Genomic DNA, 27,420 nt, shown 5'->3' on the forward strand with positions numbered 1-27,420 from the left:
TCAGTGAAGTCCGCCTGGCAGATGTAGGCAGCCTCCAAGAACGCGGCGCGGGCTACACACTCTACTGGTCTGGCAAGCCTTCGGATGAACGACGCCTATCTGGTGTAGGCTTCATGGTCAAGAGCTTCATTGCCTCCAAACTCGAAAACCTTCCGACAGGCCTCTCGGACTGAATCATGTCCATGCGACTCCCACTTCAAAACAAGCGTCACATCACCCTCATCAGTGTCTATGCTCCAACCCTCCAGGCGGAACCAGCAGAAAAGAACAAGTTCTACACCGACCTGCGCAACCTCATCCAACGTACCCCTACAGCCGACAAGGTTGTCATCCTGGGCTACTTCAACGCTCGTGTCGGCAAAGACTCAGAAACCTGGCCAGGAATCCTGGGCAAGCATGGCGTCGGCAAGTGCAACGACAATGGGCGCCTCCTGTTGGAGCTCTGCGCAGAACAGCGGCTTGTCATTACAAACACCCTTTTTCAGCAGAGGGACAGCCTTAAGACCACCTGGATGCATCCCCGATCCAAACACTGGCACCTCCTGGACTACATCCTGGTGCGAGAAAGTGACAAACAAGATGTGCTCCACACCAGGGTCATGCCTAGCGCGGAATGCCACACTGACCACCGGCTGGTTCGCTGCAAGCTCAACCTTCACTTCAAGCCAAAGCCCAGGAACAATAAAGCCCCCAGAAAGAGGTTCAATGTTGGAAAACTGCAGTCAGACGAAGCGAGAGGAAACTTCCAGGCAAACCTCAAAGCAAAGCTCGACGTTGCAACCCGCCTCACGGACCCGTCCCCTGAAACCCTCTGGGATCAGTTGAAGGCTACCATACTGCAATCCACTGAAGAGGTACTGGGCTTCTCCTCCAGGAAAAACAAGGACTGGTTTGACGAAAACAGCCAGGAAATCCAGGAGCTGCTGGCAAAGAAGCGAGCTGCCCACCAGGCTCACCTTACAAAGCCGTCCTGTCCAGAGAAGAAACAAGCCTTCCGTCGCGCATGCAGCCATCTTCAGCGCAAACTCCGGGAGATCCAAAATGAGTGGTGGACTAGCCTCGCCAAACGAACACAGCTCAGCGCGGACATTGGCGACTTCAGGGGTTTCTACGAGGCTCTAAAGGCTGTGTACGGCCCCTCACCCCAAGTCCAAAGCCCGCTGCGCAGCTCAGACGGCAAAGTCCTCCTCAGCGACAAGATCTCCATCCTCAACCGATGGTCAGAACACTTCCAATCTCTTTTCAGTACCAACCGCTCAGTCCAAGATTCCGCCCTGCTCCAGCTCCCTCAACAGCCCCTAAGGCTAGAGCTGGATGAGGTTCCCACCCTGGATGAGACATATAAGGCAATCGAACAACTGAAAAGTGGCAAAGCAGCAGGTATGGATGGAATCCCCCCAGAAGTCTGAAAGGCTGGCGGCAAAACTCTGCATGCCAAACTGCATGAGTTTTTCAAGCTTTGTTGGGACCAAGGTAAACTGCCTCAGGATCTTCGTGATGCCACCATCATCACCCTGTACAAAAACAAAGGCGAGAAATCAGACTGCTCAAACTACAGGGGAATCACGTTGCTCTCCATTGCAGGCAAAATCTTCGCTAGGATTCTACTAAATAGAATAATACCTAGTGTCGCTGAGAATATTCTCCCAGAATCACAGTGCGGCTTTCGCGCAAACAGAGGAACCACTGACATGGTCTTTGCCCTCAGACAGCTCCAAGAAAAGTGCAGAGAACAAAACAAAGGACTCTACATCACCTTTGTTGACCTCACCAAAGCCTTCGACACCGTGAGCAGGAAAGGGCTTTGGCAAATACTAGAGCGCATCGGATGTCCCCCAAAGTTCCTCAACATGATTATCCAACTGCACGAAAACCAACAAGGTCGGGTCAGATACAGCAATGAGCTCTCTGAACCCTTCTCCATTAACAATGGCGTGAAGCAAGGCTGTGTTCTCGCACCAACCCTCTTTTCAATCTTCTTCAGCATGATGCTGAACCAAGCCATGAAAGACCCCAACAATGAAGACGCTGTTTACATCCGGTACCGCACGGATGGCAGTCTCTTCAATCTGAGGCGCCTGCAAGCTCACACCAAGACACAAGAGAAACTTGTCCGTGAACTACTCTTTGCAGATGATGCCGCTTTAGTTGCCCATTCAGAGCCAGCTCTTCAGCGCTTGACGTCCTGCTTTGCGGAAACTGCCAAAATGTTTGGCCTGGAAGTCAGCCTGAAGAAAACTGAGGTCCTCCATCAGCCAGCTCCCCACCATGACTACCAGCCCCCCCACATCTCCATCGGGCACACAAAACTCAAAACGGTCAACCAGTTTACCTATCTCGGCTGCACCATTTCATCAGATGCAAGGATCGACAATGAGATAGACAACAGACTCGCCAAGGCAAATAGCGCCTTTGGAAGACTACACAAAAGAGTCTGGAAAAACAACCAACTGAAAAACCTCACAAAGATAAGCGTATACAGAGCCGTTGTCATACCCACACTCCTGTTCGGCTCCGAATCATGGGTCCTCTACCGGCACCACCTACGGCTCCTAGAACGCTTCCACCAGCGTTGTCCCCGCTCCATCCTCAACATCCATTGGAGCGCTCACACCCCTAACGTCGAGGTACTCGAGATGGCAGAGGTCGACAGCATCGAGTCCACGCTGCTGAAGATCCAGCTGCGCTGGATGGGTCACGTCTCCAGAATGGAGGACCATCGCCTTCCCAAGATCGTATTATATGGCGAGCTCTCCACTGGCCACCGTGACAGAGGTGCACCAAAGAAAAGGTACAAGGACTGCCTAAAGAAATCTCTTGGTGCCTGCCACATTGACCACCGCCAGTGGGCTGATAACGCCTCAAACCGTGCATCTTGGCGCCTCACAGTTTGGCGGGCAGCAGCCTCCTTTGAAGAAGACCGCAGAGCCCACCTCACTGACAAAAGGCAAAGGAGGAAAAACCCAACACCCAACCCCAACCAACCAATTTTCCCTTGCAACCGCTGCAATCGTGTCTGCCTGTCCCGCATCGGACTGGTCAGCCACAAACGAGCCTGCAGCTGACGTGGACTTTTTACCCCCTCCATAAATCTTCGTCCGCGAAGCCAAGCCAAAGAGAGATATTACATATATATATATATATATTCCATTACATAAGAATGTAAATGAGGACTTGAAAGAAGGACACATGTTCCTAAAACATTATTGGGAGGTGTTGATTGTACTAAAATGAATATTTGTTTTTCCCGAGAATTCCTAACTTGGTTTAGATGTGGCCAATTTCTATAACACAAACTTATTCACGAATTAAATAAAATTGAATTTACGCAAAAAAATTACCTTTATAGAATTTAGTGACCGATTGAAGATAAAGGTAAATCTTTCAATTGAATCAAATGTGGTTTAATCTTTCTCATTAATGATACATAATATAAATTATACAATGATAGCAAATTTACATTACTCATAATCCCTAATTATTCAATTTTATCATTCCATCAAAATTTATTAATTTACCTAGATTGATAGTAATTGATATAATTTTATTCAGAAATTGGTAACATTTCACTTTTCTCCAAATTCACTTCATGTCCTGAAAATTTACCATAGAATTCAAAATAATTTTACAAATAAATTAATGATTGATCGGGATTACTTAAATATATAAAAACATCATCAGCAAATGAATTAATCTTAGATTCATCCTGTCCAATCCTTATATCTATAGTATTGTCATTCTGCCCGATATCCAATTCTAACAGTTTAATGACCAACGCAAATAGTGCTGGCAACAAAGGACAACCTTGATGAGTTGAATGTGCTAATATAAAAAAAGGAAGAAGGTTCACCATTTGACGCCACACTTGCCACAGGAGTATTATATAATACATTCACCCAACCAATTAATAAGGGTCCAAATTTATATTTCTACAAAATTTTAAATAACAAATTCCATTTGACCCTATCAAAAGCTTTTTCAGCATCTAATGATACTACAGATAATAGGTTGGGTTGCTGATGTGAAGCATTGATCAATGAAACCACTCAAAGAATATTATTCAAAGCATAGCTATCTTTAATAAAGCCAGGCTGGTCAGAATGTACTAATTGTGGTAAATATTTTCATAAACTATTTGCTAATAAATTTGCTATTTTTGTATAATCCACATTTAGTAAATATTTTCAAATAAATATTAAATAATAAATAAATTATCTTTAATAAAAAATTGGGAGATAAGAATACACCTTAAAAGGCTCACAGTCTCTTTTTTGGTATAACATTTATTATTACACTCAAACACGAGTCTTGTAAAGCTTTTTCCTGAGTTTCCTGACTAAGAACATCCATGAATACAGAGGCCAGATCAGCAAAAAACCCCATTATATCCTGGTGATTTCCCATTAGGCATTTGTTGAATAACATCCTTCATTTTTAAATCCATAAAAGGAGAATCCATCTTTCTCACATTCATCTCCTTCAATATTGGTAAGTTTCACTCTGGCAAAAATGCTTCAATAGAACAATTGTCTAACACTCCCTCACAAGCATTTAACTTCCGATAAAATCACAAAACTTCGACATTAATTTTAGGTTTAAAAGTTACTGAACTTTCCTTCCTCACAGCATTAATAATGCTTGAAGCTTGTACAGTTTTCAATTTCCATGCCAAGACTTGATATGTTCTGTCTCCTAACTCAAAATAACATTGCTTAGATCTTTCAATCAAATGGTCAAATAGAACAGTTTGCAATATATTATATTTTAGCTTCAATGTTGTCAAAAGAGCCTTATTATTTTCTGTAGAATTCCTCTGAAATTCCTTTTTCAACTCTGCTATTTGTTTATCCAACAACTAAGTCTCACCCAGAAATTTATAATTTTCCTTTGCTGCATAATAATGATTTGACCACTTGGAAATGTATGGAAATCATCCCATTCAATAAAATGACTCCTGACTGTATTCTTATTCAAATCTAAATATATAGCAATTTGATCCTTAATAAATTTTACAAATTACAGTTTATTTCAACATCATTATGTTAAACATCCAGCAAATAATAGATTGATTAACATCCGGCCCCACCCAAGAAACAAACAGCAAAGAACGCTCAGAAATTATACAACTCTTATATTCAGTTTGAGTGACACTTACTTGCAAATGTACTGATGCTACAAAAGTCAAACCTAGAAAATGATACATGACTTGAAGAATAAAATGAATTTTTTTTCTAAGTAGGATTTAATCTTCTCCAGTCCTCTATCGAATTCATTTTTTTTCAACAAAAAAAAACAATTGAACTGCTGCTTTTGAATTTTTCAAAATTTTCATAAATGTATCCAATAATGGGTCTAAAACACAATTGAAATCTCCCCCAATCAAAATATTCTCTTTATCATGACCTAAAGCTAAGAAAGCCTCAGACACAAGCTGTTCATCATCAACATTAGATGCATACGCATACAATAAAGACAATGTCTCAGCCAACAAATTTGTTTCAATCGATGACTTGTTCTCTACCGGAATTCTTTTTTCAAGATTTAAATAAAATATTTTGAGAATTTTTATGGAAAGGAAAATTAACAAGTGTAGCAATGGATAAATTCACCTGGAAGTAGGCTTTGGGAGGTTTGCAATTACCTTATTTTTAGAATTATTATGAAGCAGCTCAATTAAGATTTATTAATTGTATTTTAGATATTTTTCACCCTCCTAGTTGGGCGAGGATGGAATTGGCTGCAATATTGGATCCTTATGCCCATCATAGTTAAATGTAAACTGTCTTATGACAGAAATATAATGTACCAATTATGAAACATTTATTCGAAATTTGGACTAAAAGGAATATATTATTAATATTAAAAGGTAGTTTACCCATTCAAACCCCAATATATCATAATAAAGTGACTCGTATTTCTTTGAATAATAGAGTTTTAGAGGATCTCTGGATTGAAGGAATAAAAAGATTGCAGGATTGTTTTCGAGAAGGTAAATTCGTATCATTAAAACAGCTTAAAGAGAAATCTGGGATTTTAGAGAATTCTCTTGTTTGTTTAAGAGAAATGAAATTTTCAAAGTTGAGCAAATTTGAATTTATTGTTTCTTATTTTTCATATAAATGTTTTATATCAGAAATGTATGCAGTATTACAAGATACAGTGGTTAAAAATTTTAGGTACTTCTATGATTAAATAGGAGCATGATTTAAGATGTGAGATGACTCAGGTGTATTGGGAATATATGTGTTATGATGGGTTGACTTAATTAATTAATTTGTTAATTATAATATTTTGCATCAGTTATATTTAGCCCCTGAAAAATTGAAAAAAATACATGGATTTAGTAAAACAGATTTATGTTTTAGATGTGGATTATGTCTTGGAACATTTATACATTCTGTTTGGTTTTTTGGAAAAGTTCATCCTTTCTGTTTAAAATTAGGAATTTTCTTCAAAGTTTGTTTAAAATTCAAATTACTGTCGAACCAATATTTCTTTTTATGTTATTTTACACCCTTAGTGGACTTCGGGTTGGATAAGTTTCAGACAGCATTTATTTGTCCAACATTACAGTTGCTCATAACTGTATTGCTATGTCTTGGAAAGATGAAGTGGAGTTAAATGTAGTTCGATGGCAAAATGAGTTGAAGTTGTGTATCTATATGGAGGAAATAACGTATAATTTACAGAATAATTATAATTATTTTTTTAAGATGTGGACACCATACATGAAGAATATGAATTGAGTAATGTTGTAAATTACTAAATGTTTATGTTTGTTTTTAATACTTCCCTTTAGGGATCTGTTGTGGGAGGGAGGAGTGGATGGGTTTGTTTTACTGTTTTATTATTTGACTACTTATTCTGTAGAAGTCTGTTTATTTTCATGGAAAAACATACTAAATAAAGTTAAAAAATGGAATGAAATAAAATTAAGAAATATTTTTGGAAAGATATAAAGGCGAGAATATTGATAGGAAAATTAACAGGGAAAGATAAATTAGGTGGATTACAATTACCTAATTTTAAGAATTTTATATAAAGCATTACAATTCAGGTTTCTTGCCTCCACATTGGTAAATATTTAGCCATCATGCATGAAAATTGAGTTAAATAAACTGATGAATTTATTTACAATTGGGAGCCAAGGTTAATATTGAAACATTTGATTAATATTTGAAATAAAATTTAACAAGAAAATGATGGAAGTTCTTTGTCACCAAAAATGTCATTAGTTAATCCTGTCATGACTTTTTCAAATGAGAATCCTTTCATAATCAAATGACATAGTGAAGGAATTTTTAAGAAAGGAAGTGTGAGAGTAATTCCATTTGATAAGTTGAGAATTAGATATGATATTCCTTATAATACTCTTTTTTGTTCTTTTGAATTGTGATCTTATTTGAGTGAAATATTAGGATCAGAATTTGTACGAAAAGACTGTATGGAATTATAACAATTGGTTACTGACGGAATTGGCAAGAGGTTTAATTCATTAGCAGATGTGAAACTACAAGATACAACACCTAAATTAGGTTTATTTGGGCAGAGCAAAGATGGGAACATGATTTATATTTATCAATAGATGAAGAAATTTTGCAACATTTATATAAAGCTGCTCTGTCTAATACAATTAACATAATATATAAATGACTTCAGAATAATATTTTACATCAATTCTATATTATGCCTAGCAGTTATGTGATGGAGGAATAGCTGGTCGGGAAAACCAGACCTCTCCAGGAAAATAGGGAATACATTAGGAAAAAAGCAAAGCGTAACAAAAATTGAGCACAAGAAATAGAAGATAAAGATACATAAATAGAATGTACATGGCATCCAAGAGGGAGAAAGTAAAAACTATTGGAAAAAATGAAGTAATAAGTCCGGGAGAAGAAGGAAGTAGGTCTTACCTGCAGGAAGAACAGGACCCTGTGATGATGAGCAGCGCCCAACCCCAGAGGTCAGTGTGCCTGTCTTGCAGATTAATGACCCACAAGCCAGTGCACTACAAAAATGGCTGTCGGAGCCAAACAAAAATGCACAAATGTGCATGCGCAGTGCACAGTCCAAGGAGAAAGAGGACACTGGCAGGAGGGTGCTCAGCTCAGGAGCGGGATGTCACAAAGTGAGCTGCAGATGGACACCCGACACCAGGGCGCACAGCTGGAGGGCAAGGAACAACAGACAAGAAGACCAGGAGGGGAGGACCAGCAACAATAGGCCCAGAAAGAAGAGGCCCAACAAAAAAAATACAAGAAGCTCATCAGGAAAAACAGAAGAGACACCGACACAAAGAAGAGAAGACACAAACACAAATACAGACACAGAAGAAGATAAAGAAGAAGACCAACAACTTCACAGAGAAATAGAAGGTAAAATGAATGGAAAAGAGAAATAAATGGTAAAACTGATGAACAGAATATAGATAAAGTCTTTTTTGAAATACAAATTAGATCACTAAATGTATGGTCATCATTAGAGATTAATGTAATTAAAAAGAAAATGAAAAGAACAGAAGGTAAAATTCAAAGGTTAGAACAGGTCATGACAGAAATAGAGAAAAGAATAGAGAACATGGAAGAACAGAAGACTACTGGAGAAATGGAAGTGAACGAGAAGAGAAAAATTGGAAGAAAGTGACAAAAAATTGAAGAGACACGAGAGTTTATATCTTTGAAAATTGATATGTTTGAAAATTATAGTCGGCAAAACAACTTAAAAATAGTGTGCCTGATGGAGGGTGAGAAAGGCACAGACATGAAGGACTTAATAAAAGGATGGATCCCAAAGGTCCTGGGAATGACAGGAATGCAAGACAAAATGGAAATATAAAGGGCACACAGAGCATTAGCTCCGAAACCACAGACACATAAAAAACCAAGATCCCTCTTCTTAACGTTTTGGAGACACGCAAGAGAAAATATACTGTAACAGGTATGGAGTAAAATTAGAGAAGATAATTAACCATTGGAATACAATGGTCAAAAATATTTTTCACGCAGACATAAATTTTGAACTCTTCAAGTGGAGGAGGGAATTTAATACAGAGAAATCAACTTTGTGGAAAAAAGGTAACAATTCATATGACGATATCCAGCTGTGCTTACAATATTTATAGCCGTGGAGCAAAACAGAGTGTTCTTGGATCCAGAGAAAGCTAATGATTTCACAGTACGTTTGCAGGACAGGAGAAGAGATGAAGAGATGGAACAAGAATGAAGAACGGCGATAAAGTATATATAAAGATATAAAAACAATGTATATGTAAAGATCTAAAGAGGGAAAAGAGAATGGAAGAAAGGGAGTAAGAAGGGAAAGAAGAGAGATTTGATATATGTGGTAATAATGTGTTCTGGTGAGGTCTGGGAGGAGGGGGAATAACAGTCACTGCAAAATCAGTTGACACTGCGAACAAGATCGCAATCCAAATGAATAGGAGAGTTGTGGTTGCCCGCCAAATGGTATGCGGCAACTCAGAAAGGGGGTAACTTTTGGGGTTCAGGTATTAGTGATTGAGGGAACTGCGGGGGCACTTTAAGTCTTAATTGTGTCGTCATACATTAAGTGTAATAAGAGAAAACTAAGATGAAAATGGGGAAAAGTGGGATGGAGGTGGCAAAGAGTTAGAAAAGAGATTTATGCAAGGTTTGAGTTGGTTATGTTGAATCATATGACTATAAACATTATTGAAATACACAACCAAATTAAATGGAAGAGGCAACTAAATTTATTGAAGAAACAAAAAATAGATATAGCATTTGTGCAGGAAATGCATTTAACTGAAGTGGAACATAACAAACAAAAGAGAGAGTGGGTAGGGCACATAATGGCATCATCCTATAATTCAAATCTAGAGGTGTAGCCTACTAGTCAACAAAAATGTACCAATCAAAATAGAGGAGGAAATAATAGTTCCAGCAGGGAGGTATCAAATGATAAAGTGTCAGATATACTCATAAGTTTGGAAATTTCTCAATATATATGCACCTAACGAGGAGGATCATAAGTTTATGTAGGAATATTTTTGATGTTTGCACTCACAGAAGGGAATATATTGATAGGAGGGGATTTTAATCTTAATTTGGACACAATGTGAAATACATCTGGACAAAAACAAGTAAGACGAATAAAGTATCCATATGTATGGTTAGATGAATGTAGGAAATGAAACTTATGAATATATAGAGGTGCAACTCCCAGGACAGAAGGAATCTTCAGATTATTCGGATAGGCCAAACTTAATCAAGGATTGATATGTTTTTGTTTGTCAGCCCATATTTAAGGGAGAGTTAGAAAAACTCTGTATAAAGATCTATTATTAGCATTATAACTGGAGGAAATCCCACCAAGAACATATATATATAGTTAACCTCCATGCTACATAAAAGACGGGAATTCAGAGAATTTATTGAACACCAAATTACAACAAATTAAAACAAATTTTGAAATAACTGCAGGATCAGTGAAAGACAAATTTATATTAAGGGATGCAATGAAAGCCTTCATTAGAGAGCAGATAATATGTTATGTGACTCAGATGAAAATGGAGTACAACAGGAAAGAGCAATTGGAAAGGGAGATAATAAGTAGAGAAAAGGAATTAGTAAAAAGGAGTGATATATGAAAATGAGAGAATTACAATTAAATTAAAATAAAATAGAAAAAATTACAAACGTACAAAGTAGAGAAGTACATAATGCAAACAAAGCAAAAGTATTATGAACTGGGAGAAAGACACATGTAATATTAGCCTGGCAACATAAAACAGAACAGCCTAAAAACACGATACTGACTTTAAGGAAAAGGGACAAACAAATTACATATAATCCAACAGAGATTAATGAAAACTTTAAGGAATTTTATGAACAATTGTTGCAAACTCCAAACGAGGGAAAAGATGATAAAATAGATGAATTTGGAGCTACAATTGAACTGCCAAAATTTCAAGAAGAGGAACGAAACAAACTAATAAAACAATTTGAAATAGGGGAAGAAAAGGATATATTTTGTAACAAAAGCTGCTAAAGAATAAAACACAAGGTGAAAATGGATTTCCAATTCAGTAAAATATTTAAGAGTTATTAATTCCACCTCTCCTGGAAGTAATGAACCAGATAGAAGAAACATAAAACTTGCCAGATTCATGTAAGAGAGCAATAATTACAGTAATACCACAGATGGGGAGCGATCCATTAACACCATCATCTTATATCTCTACTTATCTCAAACGATAAGATAATAGTGAAAACATTAGCAAACAGATTGGCCGACTGTTTACCTGAAATAGTGAAACAAGATCAAACTGCATTTATTAAGAAAAGACGAACAGCGGACAATTGCTGTAAATGTATTAATCAAATCTATGCAGTTCAAGGAAATAAGAAACCAAGAGTTGCTGTTGCTCTAAACACAGAAAAAGCCTTTGACAGAGTAGAGTGGTATTACTCATTTAAAATATTACAGAAGTTCAATCTACCATAAAAAATATATAAATTGCATTAATGTATTATATAATGGACCATTGGCGAAAGTAACAGTAAATGGATATGTATTGAGTCACTTTAAATTAAGTAGGTCATCTAGACAGTGACGTCCACTATCCCCCTCATTAAAATAAAGGAGAAGGAGTATAAAATCATCTTATTTGCAGATGACATCATAGTATACCTAACAGAACCAGACCAGAGGTATCAGTAAAGAATTACATAAGAAATTGAAGGAATATGGCGAAATATCTGTCTACACGATCAATGGAAATAAATGTGAAGAGATGCCAATGGTTAATGCAGACTATTCAGAATTAAATAAAAATGATTCACCATTTAAGTGCAAGCACAAGCAATCTCATACCTCGGATTCAGGTTAGATAATAACTTAATTCACTTATACAAACTAAATTATCAGCCACTAATGAAGAAATTGCACGATGACGGAGAACATTGGAAAGAATTACCACTGACATTGATAGGGAGGGTAAATTGCATTACAATTAACGTGTTGCAAAGGATACAATAATTATTTCAAACAATACCAATTCCCGTAACAGCAAAATTCTTTGTGGAACTAAAGAGAATAATTGGGAAATTCTTGAGTGAAGGGAGGATTCCAAGTGTAGCATTAGATAAATTAGCGGAGAGTATAATCAAGCTGTTTTAAAGTTACCACATTTTAGAATTATTATAGAACCGCACAATTAAGGTTTTATCAGTTTTTACCAGAAAATGGAAAAACCAGACTGGACTAAGATAGAACGAGAATAAATAGGGGAAAAGGTAGCGGAACATATAGTTTATAAGTGGGATGAAATCTGGTGCAATACAAGAACTCAGCAGTACTACATTATTTACTGAATACATGGAAGAAGATACACTTTGAAAGAAAAAAAAAAGAATGATCAATTTTAGAATTATTATTGATGCAAAATCCACTAATCAAAAAAAATAGAAAACAATTTTTTGTTGGATAATTTATTAACATTTGAACAATCGAAGTATGAATCTGGAATAATTCATGGTACAATGTTTGCATATCATCAATTGAAAGCTTATTTAAAGGATTAATTGAGAAACAGCTTGAGATTACCTGAAGGAAGCAGCTTTGAATATGTTATTACAGACAAAATGATAATCAAAAGATTTGTAACCATAATGTATATTAACCTACAAGATAAGAAAAATGAAATAAACTATGAACCTAAGCAGAAATGGGAAAAGGATCTAAACATAAAGAGAAAAAATGAAGTATGGGAAAATTTATGTTCTTGAACGATCAACAAGACAATAAACAAAAGGTTATGCATGATACAGGATAACTGGTTACACAGGATATATAGTACTCGTCTAAAATTTAAAAAATGGGATTCAACAATATCGAATAGGTGTTCTCGCTATAAGAAAATTGGAACAACATTACATGCAAGTTGGGCATGTTTGAAAATAATTACGTTTAGGGGTAGAATTAAAACAGAGACTAAATAAAATTACAAACAAAAATGCCCACCCTAGATGGATATTATTCACGTGGCTTCATCGAGTGTTAACACCTCTGTTCCCAATGTTTCTGCTATCACTGCTTCATGCTCTGACGGTCGCGCATATTGTTGCAGCCACCAGAGGGTGGAAGGTTCTGAGAGGCAGCAACAATTGTGCGGATGAGAATCATTCTGATGCTAAAAGCCGAAGTCCATCATCTTACACTTTGCAGTATCAGGAAACTTCATATTGCTTTGGATGACCTATTTAATATTTTTCCTTTGGATGCAAATCACACAACAGTTTGTCATGAACAGTGTGAAGGACCCAATTTTTAAGCAGACCAAACCAGTTACATGGTCTTGGTTCTGAGTTGCTGCCAAACACTTGCATTTTTGTCCAAATTCAGGGAGGAGCTGATCAACGTGATGAAATATCTGTTAAAATACTATTGAAATGTTTAATAGGAGGAAAATAAGTTAGGATTCTGGATATTGGATTCCATCAGCATTAAATACCCAAGAGTTTCCCTTCTGCCGACACCAACCTATTATCCCATGGAAAGATGGAAGAAAATAAGCGCAACGCAGTGCGTATTTGCCGGTAAATTTCAGTTGGAACAGAGCAAAGTCAAATCCATTATTTCAGTGTGAGATTCCCTGAATATTCTTATAACAGTGGGAAATCATTTGTTATTGAATCAGGTGGTGATCTCGCAACCATTTGGTTTATTTTCCGAACAATGCAGTTTGAGCGAAGCAGCGGCGTGGTGTTTGCCTTTCAATATATCCCTGCTTTTCCAAGGGTGCAGTAATTGCGGATGGAATTGATGGAAAGGAAGATCTGAGATAGGGTAAACATTCATTTCACGAACTTCTGCATTTTCTTTCGGTCTTGAGTGGAGATTTCCTGAAGCAGGTAGCATGGCCTCCAACAGGATACTTTCTATGATGCCCCTGTAAATATAGTTCAAGACAACAGTTTGTTATGAGCCCTGAGGACTCCAAAACCCAGTAGCAACAGATACTCACCAACACAAATAGTTACTATAAAAAAGTTGCTTTTAATTATCTTTAAACAGCAAAATAGGATAAAACTTTAGTTTATCTCCCTGACATAACACCCTTCTTATTGTAAGCGGACGTGTATGTATGTGTACTTAAGTATAGAATAGTACTTTAATTCACAGTCCAATCTCACTTTTCCACTCCTCCAAGTTCACTGGTTGCTAGCAATTCTTATACTGTGCACAGAATCACCTCACATTGATGTATTTCACCAGACTTTTGTGCTTGAATGTTTAATGGTTACTGTTCAGGAACTTCATATCGGTTTTCAGAGAGAGATTTGCTGTTAGTTGGACGCAAACTGATCTCTTCTAATAAGCCACGTGAGTGTCTTGCTGAACAGATTTGCCCCATCAGCATTTCCCTTATTTCTTTAAGTTCACCAAAGAGTTCCTTTTTGTTTCTCTTATTTCAAGTGAAACCTTAGGCAGCCAGTCCTGTCCGCTTGTGTGGGTCGCATGGGCTTTAACCAGGCTTTGATAAGCTCTCACAACCGGTTTTTAATTTTTAAAAATTTCTTGCACTTTCATATCAACAACAACATCCACAAATGATGATCATCAATATATACATCGTGACATTTCTTCTTCTTCGCCCTTTTCATCCCTCTCCCCTTCCCCACGCCTCTTCAAAATTCAAAAAATAATAAAACACATAAAACAAAGAAATAACAAAAAGCGAAAAAGAAAAAAATGTAGGATCATCCACTTTCACATATTTAAATCTATTGTTCTCATAATTATGTTGTTTTAAGGGATGGAAGTTTTTGGTCGGCATTCCCCGACATGTTCAATTTCTGGTTCTCAATTCGTTCGAATAACATACACTTTTCTTTCAGATTGAATGGAGATTTTTCTAATGGAATACACTTGCTAATTTTTGTATACCACTTTTATATTTTAAAGAGTGTTTCCATTTTCCAGGTTGTCATAATATAATTTTATTTTGCTACTGGTTGCGCTATTATAATAAATGTTATTTGGGCTCTGTCTAATTTTAGTCCTAAATTTTGTCTCTTATATGACTTAATAGAAATTCTTTGGATTATTTGGTTTATTTATTTTGTGATTTTGTTTAATATTAGGTTGAGATCTTTGCAGATAGTTTTAAATTTTGAACATGTCCAAAATATATGTAATGTTGCTCCAGTCTCTTGTTAACAACGGAAGCACATATCTGATGCTGTTGAGTATCACTATTTTAATTTCTGAGGATTAATTTCTAATCTATGTAGCCAGTTATATTGTATCATACATGGTCTAGTATTTTTCGCGTTTTTCATTGTTTGTATACTTAACTTCTCCCATCTTTCATTCTTTAACACTGTGTTAAAATCTTTTTGCCAACTTTGTTTCATTTTATACTTTATTTCATTCTCCTCCTTTTATTGCAATTTGATATACATTTTGGTCATAATCTTTTAAATTATCATTGTGTCTGTGATTAAATATTCATAATTTCTACCTTTTATAATCTCAAGGTATTTCCTAGATTATTTTTTAAATAAGTTTTCCATTTGTAATATGGAAACATTGTACCTTGTGTTATTCAATATTCATCTTTTAATTGTTCAAATGTTAAGAAATTATTTGCCAAAATGCAATCTTCAATTTCCTTGATTCCTTTTCTATACTATTCCTTGAAAAATAAATTATCCATTGTAAAGGGGATTAATGAGTTTTCTGTTAATATTATTTTTGGTATTTGATAATTTATCCTCTATTCTTCCAGGTGTATTCATTTCCATAATTTAAGTATATATTGTAGTACATGTGAATTGTTACATTGCACCAAATTTTCATCCCATTTTATAGTATTTGTTCCTTGATATTTTCTCTCAAATTGTCTAATTCTATCTTAGTACAATCTGTTTTTTCTTCTCTGTGATACAAGTCTGATAAATACCTTAACTGTGCTACCCTGTCATAATTTTAATGGTGATATCACGCCAATGGAGTAGTGGCTGCAGAGGAATTGCCCTCCGAAGAGAAAAGAAAAAAAAAAGAAACAATGCCGGACAGAAAAATCACAGAAGTCCTGAAAGATAAAGAAATCACGAATACCGAAGAGATGGCATCAAAAAAGGAGAAGACCAGAGAGACAGATAAATAAGAAGACAGAAAAACAGCAGAAAGAAAAGAGGTAGGCCTTACCTTAAAAATTACATCCGACCCCTAAAGCTGATGGGCGCACCACTTGGCAAAGTCCCTCTTTCGAACTATGTACAAAGTTGGCTTAATAAGCCACAAAATATTGCACAACTGCCCATAACAAAAAAGAAAAACACTGAAGGATGGCAAGTCCAGCAATGAGACAATGTTAAATGGATAGATAAATTGGGGAGATGGCATCGCAGCAATAAGAGTTGAAAAGAAGACAAGGAGCTAGAGAGTGAAGACAAAGAAGATGACACACGGAAATGAGGAAGGTAAAAAAGATAAACAGTTAACAGACATTGAATATTTTGATGAAGAAATAAAAACTTTAAAAGACATTTTTACAACTGAATTTAACACAATAAAAATAAAAATGCAAATAAAGCAGAACATATAATGCAAAAACTAGAGCTGGCCATAGCATATACATGAAAACGAACAAATGAAGTGGAAGAAAGTCAGAAAGCTGTGAAATTAGAAATGAATGAAGTAAAAGAAATTCTGAATGATAGAGACAAAGAAATTAAAGAGATCTGTTAATTCAAAATATTGATCTGTTAGAGAATTATAGCAAATGGAACAATATAAAAATAGTAGGTGTAGAACAATGCGTACAAGGATCAGACATAAAGGGATTCATAAAAAGATGAATCCCACAAGTCTTGGAGGGAGAAGATCTACAAGACAAGATTGAAATGAAAGAGCACATAGAACATGGGCACGAAAGGCTTATTAAAACCAAAAGCCACGATCAAAACAATGTATATAAATAAATTGTAAAGATAATAATGTAAATATAAAGTTTAAGTTTGAAAAATAGGACAAAAATAAAGATAAGAAAATAGTGTGAAAAACGCTTTGTAATATTTTTTGAAAATATATAGTGTTTCTCTGGGGGAAGGCGAAGGAGAGAAAAATAACTGCTATTTCAAAATCTGTTGATGCTTGCAGTTATTCCCTTAACCCAAATAGATAAGGGAATTGGAATTGTCTCACAAGGAGTCATAGACAACCCAATATGTGGATGTTTCGGGACTTTCATTATTTTGGGTAGGAATATTTTATTTGTTAATTTTAGTAGGGTTTTCAGGATAAGTTGCTTTTTCTAACAGTGTCGGTGTGTATTAAGATGTGCAAAAATTATTTTAAAAAATATTGAGGAAGAAGATATGAAAGAGTTGAGGAGATGAGATAGAATTGGAAAAAAAGAAGGTAAAGATGGATACATTAAATTTAATGACTGTAAATATTAACGGAAAACTCAATCAAATTAAAAGTAAGAGTTGCTGACAACTAGAAGGAGAAAAATCGACATCGCTTCTGTGCCATAAACACACTTAACTGAGATAGGACACAGTAAATTGAAAGGAGACTGTGTAGGCCACGTAGCGGAGTCCTAATACAATTCAAAAACCTGGGGAGCAGGTATATTAGTCAACAAATATCTACCAATCAATATAAAAGTTATAATAACAGATCCAGCAGGTAGATATGTAATGACTAAGTGCCAGATAAATTCTGAATTTTGGAATTTACTAAACATCTATGCATTTAACAAAGAAGACCAGCAATTTATGCAAACAATCTTCGGAGAAAATAGCATAAACATGGGGACATATCATGCTTGGAGGGGAGTTCAACTTCAACCTGGACCCAATGATAGTCAAAACTGGAAGACAATTAACAATAAGAATAAAGTAACTAAATTTATACTAAAAGCATTGCAGGATATTAATCGAATTGATATATGGAGGAGGCAACAACAATAAGAGAGACAATATTCACACTGCTCAAATAGACAGAAGCCATACTCAAGAATAGACATTATTTTGAGATCGGCACAGGTCCAAGGGAGAGTTAAAATTGGAACATATAGCAAGATTATTATCTGATCACTCTCACCTATTATTGACAATTGAATAAGGGGATGCATCACTAAAGACACGTAGATGGAGACTAAATCCTCCATTGTTAAAAAGAAAAGATTTTAAAGGATATATGTGACAGCAAATTAAAGTATACTTCGAGATAAATATGGAATCAGTAAAAGACTAATTAATCTTATGGGATGCAATGAAGACTTTTATTGGAGTACAAATAATTAGCAAAATGACTAAAATTAAAAAAAAAGAAATATAATCAGGACGTTGAACAGTGCAGTAAAGAGATAACAATCAAAGAAAAGGAATTAGCAGAAAGAGAAGATACAGAGAAAAAGAGAAATGTGGCAGGGAAAAATTTTAGATATGAAACATCACATCCTGTCTTCAATTGCTTTTCACAAGCTTGCCAGCTTGTCCTATTCCAGCCTCGGCTACTGCTGCTGCACTGCAAAATAAAACTGCAGAACTGAATGGAGCTGATGGTGGACTTATTTAAATATTATGTGACTGCGGGGTCAACCACAAAGATTGTGGGGTGGTAAGTTATAAAGAAGGAAACGTGCCTAATGGTAGAGGATGTTAGGATTGTCATAAATGAAAACATTGCTTAATTATTCACAAGTGAGAAGGAACTTGATCATTTTGCGTTATGAATAGAGCAAGGATGAGTGCTGAATTATGTTGGATCTTCTTAAATCTAAGTAATTGAGAACTTCCTGGGGCTGGACGTGATCTACCTCAAGTTATTGGGGTAGGTGAGGGTGGCGATATCATAAGCCGTGGCTATGATCTTTGTTTCTTCTTTGCCAACAGGGGAAGTGCCAGAGGATTTGAGAATTACAATGGTGGACTCTTTGTTTATTTTAAAAAAAGAATATGGAAAATACTTGGAATTTTTGAACAGAGAGTCTTGCATCAGAGGTGTATCAAATATTTGAGAAGATTCGTAAGGATAGAATCTATGAGCATTTGGAGAAGAAATTTCGAATGAAGGTTAGTCAATGTGTATGTCTGAATGAAGAGTCATAACATTTGAGAGGATCACAAACAACATTAATAACATTAAGCATGTTGATGTAGTTTATATGGATTTAGGTCCTCTTTGAGAGATTAGTTCAGAATGTCATAATGGAGGGGATCCATGAAATCGTAGCTGCGTGTCTGAAATCTGTATTGCCTGTAGAATGTAGATAGTGATAGCAGAAGAATTACATTCTGCCTGGAGGACAGTGATTAGTGAATTTCTGCAATGATCTGTTCTGGAACTCCTGGTCATTGTGTTTAGAGAAATGATCGAGATGAAGGGGAGGAAGGATGTACCAGAAATGCATGCAAATGAAATAAATATTGGAGACTTCTTTATGGTGTTGAACGTTGTCGTAGTTCACAGAGAGAGGCAGGATGCAAAGTTGAGAAGAAAAGTTGGGCATGTGGATTTCAACATGATAAGTCGGCGGTGATGCAATCTGGAAGGTGAAACCAGAAGGATGAGAAGAGGATTAATGGATGTTGGGTTTCATTATTATGGGGATTGAGTTCAATTGTCCAAGGGGAATGTGACAACTCGACAAGTGTATTCTGAGTTCACACGTGGTATTGTGTTCCATCTGGACACCTCATTGTATGAATGGTGTGCAAGCTATGGGATGGGGCAGGGGAGATTTGGCAGCATGTTGCATTGTTTGAAAAATAAGTCTTATGAGGCAAGGTTTTCAGATCTGGAACTTTTTCATTTTTTGTAGCATAGATGAATGAGACTACAAGATTCTGAGAAGCACAGAGCGGGTAGACTGCGAATGCCTTTATCACAGAGCAGGGACAATGAATACCAGAGTACATATGTGGAAAGTGACAGGTGGAAAGATGAAGGTAGACATCACAAGTAGGTTTGTACACAGATTTGTGGCTGCCTGTAATGGAATGACTTACCAGGAATCGAGGAAGAGCATGATTCATCTGTGTCACTTAGGAGACACTTGGATAGACAGATGGATGAATATAAAATAGGGAGTTATGAGGTAGGAATGATTTAGTGCATTTTTTGAAAATATTATTTATAAACAAACAATATAATATTTATTTTCTCCCACAAAAACCACACACCCATGGCTATTCATCCAAACCCACCCAATCTACAATTAAACGTCACAAAAAAATAAAATAAATGGTATCAATAATTGAGCACATGAACTAAACCATCACATGCAGTATGGGTCGCAGTTCGGGAAAACCCTATCCCTTCATGGGAAATATTTTAACAATTTGAACACATTCAATCCATGTACGGGCTCCAAACATTAACACATAGATAATTATTTTTAGATTATATGTTATCTTCTCTAATGGAATAAATGACCTCATCTCTGCATGCCAACGTTGAATATTCAATTCAATATCATTCTTCCATGTAAATGCAAGGCCTTTCCTAGCAATATGAAATTGTTTAACTTTAACTCTAAACATAATGGTTTAGTATTATCCAATGAAAATATTATTGGGTAAAATGGAATTTCAAATTTAAATATAACTTTCTAAAGTTCTTTAATATTATCCAAAAACTGTTAAACCGTCTCATATTTCCAACCAAACGTAAGAAAGTTCCTACTTCCATATGACATCTAAAACAAAAATATGAAGTGACATATTAAATTTTCTTCACCGGGTTAAATATAATTGATGAATAAAATTATAATGAATCAATCTGAATAGAAACGTAGGAACATAGAAGATAGGAGCATGAGTAGGTCATTCGGCCTTTCGAGCCTGCTCCAGCATTTCAATAAGATCGTGGCTGTTCTTAAAGTCCAGTACCCCTTTTCCGCCTTCTCTCCATAACCCCTAACACCCTTATACTGAAGAAATATATCTAATTCCCTTTTAAATATATTCAATTAATCTGCTTCTACTGCTCACTGTGGCAATGAATTCCACAGATTTACCACCCTTTGGAAAAAGAAATTCCACCTCATCTCGGTTCTAATTGGTTTGTCTATTATCCTCGGAACATGGCACCGGGTTCTGGACTCCCCCACCATCGGAAACACCCCTTCCGCATCTATTCTGTCCAGTCCTGCCTGAATTTTATATATCTTCATGAGATCCCCTCTCAAACATCTAAACTCCAGCGAGTACAATCCCAATTTGCGCAATCTTAGACATTCACAATCTTAGACATACTCTTCGCATTTTAGTATCTAATCAAATGGGAAGATGGATGTATTTTCATCTGTCCTGGGCATTTATGAATAAATGTTTGTGTCGCCATAAATAAGAAAGCTTTATGTGCAGTGTTCTGTTCTTTGTGACACATGTGTTGGGCAGCAGCCCCGGGGTGCTGCAGACGACATGGAAGCAGTAGAATATCACAGGACACCAGAAATGTGGAAGAACAACACACGATTGAAAATGAGAATTGAGTTGGTGACCACGACACTGGACCAATGAAGGGCTCTGCGGCTGAAGAAATGCACATTCAGCGGACTTGGTGAGGCGAGGTAAGGAACCGACGGAGGCCACTGGCTGATTACGACTGCGGGTGAGATATTCACAAAGGACGGCTGGAGAGTTGCTCAAGAACTGGGTGAAAAGGTATCACGAATCTGAACTGGGAGTCGAGAGGATGCCTGTGCGCTGTATGTGGTGGAAGTAGATCCACGAGTGAATTTCCAGAGACATTTAAGAGGCCCGTCAATGTGTGGCGTGGGAGGATAGTGGGATGGGGATACAAATCATGTGGAGAGATTTGGTATTTCTAATTGGATATCATAGTCGATGTCAACATAATGTTGTGGATCCAATGGCCAGTTCCTGTGCTCCTTTGTGCAGAATGTGTCCTTCTCAGCTGCATGTAACAAACCTAGAGATGTGTGTGTGTGTGTGTGTGTGTGTGTGTGTGTGTGTGTGTGTGTGTGTGTGTGTGTGTGTGTGTGTGTGTGTGTGTGTGTGTGTGTGTGTGTGTGTGTGTGTGAGAGAGAGAGAGAGAGAGAGAGAGAGAGACAGAGGACGTGGTCTATTGTTGGAACAGTTGTTCAGGAGACTTTCCCGCCTCCCCAAGATAATGAAGAATCACAAATAATTTTCAAATTCTCGCTATTGATCATAAGCGCCTTCGCAGTCACTGAAGTATCAATCTGCAGTTCTTGCAGACAAGACTTATATATTGGTCATGGTCAGGTCTGCAGGACACGCGGATGGGAAAACCTCTCGGACAAGTTACTATGTTTCAACTGTTCATTGTGTCGGCGCTGATGTGAGGTTTGAGGTGCCTGAACCTGTGCTGAACTCCACTATTTTAAAACCTAATGATCAACCTTTCAATATTAAACGATCCTGCGCTACTGTTGACCGAGAGGTTAGCGTCCGACTGCAGGAACCTGACGGAAATCTGTGACCTTGGTTTTCGTGCAAAAGCGAATCCGTGGAAGTTGGCATTTCCCTTCCACTGTCTCCTCATGTAATGGTCACAGATTATCGAAACATTTTCATGCAGATAATCAACACTTTAGATGCTGAAAATGGAAGGAATTATGAATATGGTGGGTCGGACGAGGGTGAAAATCAAAGCGGCGTCACGTATTGGGCAACGTCTGGCGCTGTGCTCTCTCTCTGCTGATTGCACCGCCGTTTGATATGCCCAAAGGTTCATTTAAATTCCTGCATATGCATCGTTGGGCACAAACAAGAATGTTGGCTGTGTTTATGCGACGCTCATTTCTCAGGAGGTAACATCAATTTCCGTTTATTGATGATCCTAGGATAGATGAAGGCTGTACATCTCGCCGTTCTCTGCTGCTTTCATGCACAGAGCTGTCTCTTTCAGACTCCCCATCATGGTCAAGATGAGAGCTCCACTCACTATCTATCCATTTTCCTTGTTGCCTCCAATGTTGCAGACAATTATGATTTACTACCCGATTGTGGCTGTGTTCGGGGTCCCGGGTAAGTGAATGCGCCTGAATTTGAAAGAGTTGATTTCTTCCGGCAGTTATCTGGACAAAACATGGAATTTAGCCGCCACTGTTCAAAATTTAATGCAACTTTCTGAATGACCAAGATAAAGACAATTTGGATAGACCATTTAGTGAATAAGAAGTTAAGGAAACACTTAAATGTTTACAGAATAACACGTTTCCATGAGAGCATGGATTTCCTGTGGAAGTTTGTTAAGGAATTAAAGACTTAATAATTACTTTATTTATGCTAGTATTAGAGCTCAGTGCCAACGTCTCCGCAAACCAATACGCCCCTTTGTGTTTCACCGTCGAGTGAATACCCTATTGCAGAAACCTTTTCAACGGTGAGAATTATGGTTATTTCTAACAAAGTGAGATATCTATTATGATCACCTTAATGTCGGCCAATTTAATTGTACAACATGGATTATAAAGTTATAGTGAAGATCTTAGCAAAGAGAATAAACGTTCCCTTTTTTATTTAATATATATATAGATCAAAATTTTCTGAAAAAAATACGTGAAGATATAGTAAGATTATTAAGTTTAATACAAAAAGAGGCGTCTAATGTTGTATTAGATGCAAAAAAAAAGCTTTTGATATATTCGAAAAAGATAATTTATTTCAAGTTTTAGGTAAATTTTATGTTGGATTTAATTTTGTAAATTGAATTAAAACACTTTACCGAAGTCCTCAAGCTAAAGTAATAACTAATAGGCAAATATCTAAATCATTTAATTTGAATAGATCAAGTCGGCAAGTTCGTACTTTATCCTTGTTTCAGACGTGCCCAATTTCTACTTTGTTTGCATTGGCTATAGAACATCTTGCACAATTTATTGTTATTGATGAACAGTTAAAAGATAAATCAATTGAGTAGAAGATTATTTGCAGATTATTATTTTTTATATGTTTGGCTCAGACTCAACTCTCATTATCTGGACTTTAAGAGCAACTAACAGATTATCAAAAATTTCCGGTTATAAAATGAATTGGGATAAAACTGAAAATGTGGAATTAGTACAAGGTGATTATTCGCATTGTCAATTAGATATTTAGTTTATATTGTTTAGCAAAGTGATTAACTATTTACAAATACGTACAGATAATAACTTGAACAATATATAAATTACATTATATTCCATTACATAAGAAAGTAAATGAGGAGTTGAAAGAAGGATACATTTTCCTAAAACATTATTTGGAGGTGTTGATTGTATTAAATGAATTTTTTTTTCCGAGAATTCGATACTTCTTTCAGACGTGGCCAATTTCTATTACAAAAACTTTATTCACGAATTAAATAAAATTGAATTAGCGGAAAAATATTCACCTTTATATAATTTAGTGACCGATAAAAGATAAAGGTAAATCTTTCTATTTAATCAAATGTGCTTTAATCTTTCTCAATAATTCTACAAAATATAAATTATACAACGATTGAAAATTTACATCAATCATAATCCCTATCTTTTCAATGATATCAGTCCATCAAAATTTAATAATTTGCCTAGATTGATCGTAATTTATATCATTTTCTGAAGAAATTGGTAACATTTTACTTTTCTCCCAATTCACTTAATGTCCAGAAAATTTACCATAGAATTCGAAAAAAATTTCCAAATAAATTAAAGATTGATCCGGATTATTTAAATATATCAAAAGATCATCAGCACATAAATTAATATTATATTCATCCTGTCCAATCATTATACGTGTAATATTTTAATTCTGCCTGATATCCAGAGCTAACGGATTAATGACCAATGCGAATAGTGCTGGGGACAAAGGACAACTTTCACCCAACCAATTAATATGTGTCCAAATGTATATTTCTACAAAATTTTAAATAAAAAGTTCCATGCGGCCCTATCAAAAGCTCTTTCAGCATCTAATGATACTACCATTGGTCGGTTGGGTTTCTGACGTGAAGCATTGATCAACAAAATCACTCGAAGAGTATTATCCAAAGCATACCTATCTTTAATAAAACTGTGCTGGTCAGAATGTACTAATTGAGGTAAATACTTTCCTAAACTATTTGTTAATAATTTCGCTATTGTTTTATAATCTACATTAAATAAATATTTTAAAATAAATATTAAATAATAAATAAATTTATTTTAACAAAGAAATTGGGAGATAAGAAGAAACCTTCAAAGGCTCTAAGCCTTTTTTTTGGTATAATATTTATTATTGTATTCAAACACGGATCTGGGAAAGCTTTTTCCTGATTTAACTGATTAAGAACATACATGAATCAGATCAGCATAAAAAACCTATCATATCCTGGTGACTTCCCATTAGACATTTGTTGAATAACATCCTTCATTTCTAAATCCTAAAAATGAGAATCCATCTTTCTCACATCCTCCTCCTTCAATATTGGTAAGTTTAACTCTGGGAAATACGCTTCAATAGAACCATCGTCTCACACTCCCTCACAAGCATTTAATTTCTGATGAAATGACAAAAAATTGGTCATTAATTTCCTGAGGTTTAAAAGTCAATGTATTGTCCTTCTTCACAGCATTAATAATCCTTGAAACTTGTACAGTTTTCAATTGCCATGACAAGACTTTTTGTGCTCTGTCTCCTAACACGCAATAATGTTGCTTAAATCTTTCAATCAAATAGTCAAATAGGGCAGTTTGCAATATTGTATATTTTAGCTTCTATTTTGTCAGAAAGCCTTATTATCTTCTGTAGAATTCCTCTGAAATTCCTTTTGCAACTCTGCTAGTTGTTTATCCAAAAACTGAGACTCTCCCACAAATTTCTTCTTTTCCTTTGATGCATAACTAATAATTTGACGACATAGAATTGCATTGAAATCATACTATAGAATAAAATTACTCTTGACTGTATATTTATTCAAATCTAAATATATAGCAATTTGATCCTCAATAAAGTTTACAAATTCAATTTTTTTCAATATCATTATGTTAAACATCCAGCGAAAAATAGATTGCAAACTATACTATGTTTAAATTTAGAGAAAATTAGAAACTCTGTCTATGAATCCCCTTCTAAGTTTGAGTTAACCTGGCGACCATTTATTCAATATTTTCATTTGTGGTGAGTTGATCTGGCTCTGTTTTCTTTCTATGATTATGTATGATAATTGGTCTGTAAGATGAGATCAGAGTGATCGGCGTGGTTTAGCTATATCTGTAGGATTTTTTTTTAAGTTTTTTAAATTCAGATTTGTTTTTTCTTCTTTTTTGTGTTTTTTTTCTCTTTTTTCATATGTTGTTATTAATTATATCTTTTTTTTAGAGATAGTTCACACCCTAAACTGATCTAAATTTTTTTTATATGATATATTTTTATTCTGTAATATTATTGTTTAATATCTCTGTATTAATTCATTACTTACTATGTATTTTTTTATATCTCTTTGAACTGTATGTGTTTATAAATTATAATAATAATAAAAAGATTGAAAAAGAAAGGAAGGTTAGTTAGGAAGGTACAGTCTTTAGGTATAAATTTTAAGATAGTCAAATGGATTGAACATTGGCTGAGAGGGAGAGGCCAGAGAGTGGTAGTGGATAATTGTCTGTCAGTTTGGAGGCCGGTGACCAGTGGTGTGCCTCAAGGATCTGTATTGGGCCCATTGTTGTTCGTTATATACATTAATGATCTAGATGATGGGGTGGTGAATTGGATTAGTAAATATGCAGACGATACTAAGATAGGTGGAATAGTGGATAATGAAGAAGGTTTTCAAGGATTGCAGAGGGATTTGGGCTGCTTAGAAAAGTGGGCTGAAAAATGGCAGATGGAATTTAATGCTGATAAGTGTGAGGTGCTTCATTTTGGTAAGAAGTATCAGAATAGGACATACGTGGTAAATGGGAGAGCATTGAGGAATACAGAAGAGCAGAAAGATTTAGGAGTGACGGTACATCGTTCCCTGAAGGTAGAAACTCACGTGAATAGGGTGGTGAAGAAGGCTTTTAGTATGCTGGCCTTTATCAATCATTGCATGGAATATAGGAGTTGGGAGGTGATGTTGAGATTGTATAAGACGTTGGTGCGGCCTAATTTGGAGTTCTGTGTGCAGTTCTGGTCGCCTAATTATAGGAAGGATATAAACAGAGTGGAGAGAGTGCAGAGAAGGTTTACCAGAATGTTACCTGGGTTTAAGCATCTAGAGTATAGGGAGAGATTGGACAGATTAGGTCTTTATTCTTTGGAGCGTAGAAGGTTGAGAGGGGATTTGATAGAAGTATTTAAGATTATGAAAGGGATAGACAGAGTGGATGTGGATAGACTATTTCTGTTAAGAGGAGGAAAGATTAAAACAAGAGGACATGAGTTAAGAATTAAGGGGCAGAGGTTTAGAGGTAACATGAGGGGGAACTTCTTTACTCAGAGAGTG

Source organism: Narcine bancroftii, chromosome 3 (genome assembly GCF_036971445.1).
Source record: "Narcine bancroftii isolate sNarBan1 chromosome 3, sNarBan1.hap1, whole genome shotgun sequence".
Lineage (NCBI taxonomy): Eukaryota > Metazoa > Chordata > Chondrichthyes > Torpediniformes > Narcinidae > Narcine > Narcine bancroftii.